The following is a 3,608-nucleotide window of genomic DNA, read 5'->3' as shown; positions in this document are numbered from 1 at the left end:
CCCCCAAGTCCCCCATAACCCACCCCAAATCCCCACCAAAACCCCCATAACTCCCCAGTAACCCCCCTCAGGAACCCCCAAACCACCCCCAAGACCCCCATGACCACCCAATAACCCCCCAAGTCCCCCATAACCCACCCCAAATCCCCACCAAAACCCCCATAACTCCCCAGTAACCCCCCTCAGGAACCCCCAAACCACCCCCAAGACCCTCATAACCCCCAAGGAACCCCCGAATCCCCCCCAAGACCCCCATAACCCCCTTCAGGAACCCCATAACCCCCCTTAGATACCCCCAACCCCCCCTCCCCTCACTCATTGCCCCCCCCCGGACCCCCCCCAGCCCCCCACCGGTGTTGTAGACATGCAGCTCATCCACGATGCCCTCATTGCCTCCTCCGAAGACCACGATGAGCTCCTTGATGGCGACGGCGCGGTGCCCGTGCCGGGGGCGGGGGACGGGCCCAGACCACCCCACCACCCGCTTCCAACGCGGCGTCAACGCGGGGGGGGGCAGCGGGGACCCCCCGCCCGGAGCCGCTGCCGCCATGGGGCTGCTGGGCTCTGGGGGGGAGAGAACAGGGGGATCAGCGCCCCGTAACTGCACCCCAAAGACCCACATCTACCCCGTAAAGGGGGCTGAAAACCTCGGGGGGGGGAGGGTCAGTGCCCCATAACTGTAACCCAAAGCATCATAACGACAATCATTATGCTTTAAAAGAGGCCCAGTGCCCCATAACTGCACCCCGAAGCCCCATAAAGAGAGTTGTTATGCCCTGGATGGAGTCAGTACCCCGTAACTGCACACCAGTAACCCATCACGGGGCCTGATAGGCTCTGGGGGGGGGGGGGGGGGGGGAAACAGTGCCCCATAACTGCACCCCAAAGCCACATAAGACGAGCTGCCAGGCTCTGGGAGGAGGGGGTGGGGTTCGGTGCCCCATAACTGCCCCCCAGAACCCCATACCCGCCCCACAGGGCAGGCTGTTGGGTTCTGGGGGAGGTCAGTGCCCCATAACTGCACCCGAAAGCCCCGTAATGGGGGCTGGTAGGCTCTGGGGTGGGGTCACTGCCCCATAACTGCATCCCAAAGCCCTGAATCTGCCCCACAAGGGAGGCTACTGGGCTCTGGGGGGGTCAGAGCCCCATAGCTGCACCCCAAAACCCCACCCCTGCCCCACAACCCCACAATCGTACTGTAAAAGATCCATAAGATGTGCCTCATCACTTTCTCCACCCCCACATCCGATAACCGCCCCCGAGAATTGCCCCATAAGTGTTTTCCTAACATCACTCAACGACTCCGTTATTTGCCCCACAACCGCCTCTGTAATGCAGCCTAATACCTCCAAAGCTGCCCCACAGCCGAGCCCCCCCAAGTTCCTGCTAACTGCCCCCCTCCCGCCCCCCAAGTGCCCCAACAACAGCCCCGTAACTGCCCCCAACCCGCCGCCTGCCCCCCAGCTCACCCCCCACTCATTAACCCTCCCCCCACTCATTACCCCACAAAGACGCGCATTCCCCCTCCCGCCGTTAGGGGGCGCTGTTACACGCAGCCCCCTCTCCGGGATCAGCCTAACTGCCCAATTACCGTACCCTGAACTAATCATCGCCTTTCAAAGCGCCCTAGCTAATCTGCAGCCTCTCTGTACATTCTCCCTTAATGACATATACTCTCGAATAACGTTCTAACTACCTTCGTAGAATCTAATTACAATCACAACTAACTAAAGCACTAATTAAAATCTGCACCTAACTACTAACAACTAACCCCACACCATCCCTCCCCCCCCCCCCATCAACAATACCGTTCCTACCCCCCCCATAACCGCCCCATTGTGCCCCGCCCCCCCCCCCGGCCCTGGGAGCCGCCATCTTGTCCCCGTCCCGGCTGGAAAATGGCGGCGCCCTCCTCCCTTCCCCCCCACCCCCCCGCCCCGCGCTCACCGCGCGCCCCGCGGCCCCTCCCGGCCCCCGTCCGCCCCTCCCGCGTTCGGCGGAGCGCGGCCCCTCGCGGCTGCCGTCGGAGCGGGGCGGAGCCGGAACGCGGCTCTCTCACGCCGCGCTGGGAGCCGCCATCTTGGGCCGAGCGATGGGCAAAGGGGGCGGGGCGGCGAGGCCCCGCCCACCCACATCCGGGCGCCAGCAGAGGGCGGAGCAACAGACACACGGGGGAACCAATGATAGGAGAGAAAGAGGTCACATGGGGCCGCGGCCTCTAAGCCCCGCTCCTCAACATCCGGGGAATGCCATGAAGAGAATAGATGCCGCCATTCGCAGGGGCGCGGCCCACCTGCATCCGGGTACTGACACCCAGGCGCCGCGGGCCAATGGGGTGCGGAAGCCTAAGCCCCGCCACTCAACATCCGGGTACCGCCGTTAAGGGGACACGGAGCACCCATTTTAAAAGAGAAGCCACGGCGCTCCGCCCACCTTTATCCGGGTACCGCCATTGAAATCACCGGACGAGTCCGCCTCAGGGCGCGCGAACTGAACCCCGCTCCCCCCACATCGGGGTACCGCCACTAAGGGTAGCGGGCCGCCATCTTGGAGGCGGGAGCACAGCGCTCCGTTACCGCCAACCCCCCCCATCCGGGTACCACCACTGTGCGCTGCAGCTTTGGGTCGCGACCACAACGCTACGTGCCGCCCCCACATCCGGGTAACGCCACTAAGGGTAGCGGGCCGCCATGTTGGGGGCGTGGCCACAGCTCCGCCCCTCCCACATCCGGGTATTGCCACTAAAGGTAGAGGGCCGCCATGCTGAGGGAGTGACCACGCCGCTCCGCTCCGCCCCCCCACATCCGGGTACTGCCACTAAAGGTAGACGGCCGCCATGTTGGGGGCGCGGCCACGCCGCTCCGCTCCGCCCCCCCACATCCGGGTACCGCCACGGAGGGCCCCCAGCGGCAGAGTCGGAGGCGCGGCCGGAGGGGCCGCCCACCCCGCGCCAGAAAGCGCCAATGGGACAAAAGGCGCCACTCGGGGGTGGGGCCTCGGGGGCCTCCGCCGCTCCGCATCAGGAAACCGCCATCGGGACACACCGGGACCAACGGGGGGGGGTGGGGGGGTGAAGGGGGGGGTGGAAGGCACGGAGCGGTGCAAAAGAGCCGAAGCCCCGCAGAGGCGCTGCCAGCTGCGCGCTGCTCTTCACGCATCCCTCCCAGCCCCCAGCGGGGCTTGAAGCCAAAGGGGCTCCTGCGGGAGCTCTCGGGGTCGCTCCGTGTCCTTCCCGCCCGCCACGCCCCCGCCCGGGGTCTCCCCGGTCTTACAACCCCCCCCCGCGCCCTTTACCCGCGCTCCCGCTCTTCAGTCCCCGCCTCGCGGCCGCCGTACGGAGCGCTCAGCGCGATATGGGCGCCGCCATCTTGGAGAGCGCCTCCTCTGCGCTACGCCCTCCCGCCGCGCCCCGCCCCCACCCCTCAACCCCCACCCCTCCCCCCCCCAACCCCCTTTATCCCCCCACCCCCTCTCCCCATGGAGAACGCCGCCACTTTGCGGGCCGCGTGGAGAACCGAAATAAACGCATAGAGGGTGAAACGCTCCTCTCAATCAACAAAGAATGCGTGGTGAAGAAATAAAACGGGAATTGCAGGCCGCCCCCCCGC

At 65.7% G+C, this 3,608-nt stretch overlaps 1 long non-coding RNA gene across 2 annotated transcripts; it reads right to left on the bottom strand.

The window, feature by feature from the left end:
• Nucleotides 1-363: 363 nt before the first annotated feature.
• Nucleotides 364-3,391, bottom strand: LOC124417581. 2 transcript variants are annotated; one of them, XR_006932610.1, is made up of 2 exons: nucleotides 3,295-3,391; nucleotides 364-564 (listed from the first exon to the last, which is right to left on the bottom strand). It is a non-coding gene; the product is annotated as an uncharacterized LOC124417581 (long non-coding RNA). The 2 variants fall into 2 exon arrangements; XR_006932611.1 differs by lacking the exon at nucleotides 3,295-3,391 and adding an exon at nucleotides 1,948-2,107.
• Between the last annotated feature and the right edge of the window lie 217 nt (nucleotides 3,392-3,608).

This window comes from Gallus gallus, unplaced genomic scaffold, assembly GCF_016699485.2.
Source record: "Gallus gallus isolate bGalGal1 unplaced genomic scaffold, bGalGal1.mat.broiler.GRCg7b scaffold_66, whole genome shotgun sequence".
Lineage (NCBI taxonomy): Eukaryota > Metazoa > Chordata > Aves > Galliformes > Phasianidae > Gallus > Gallus gallus.
The sequence above is the reverse complement of the archived record's forward strand: the minus strand, read 5'-3'. Positions and strand labels throughout refer to the sequence as shown.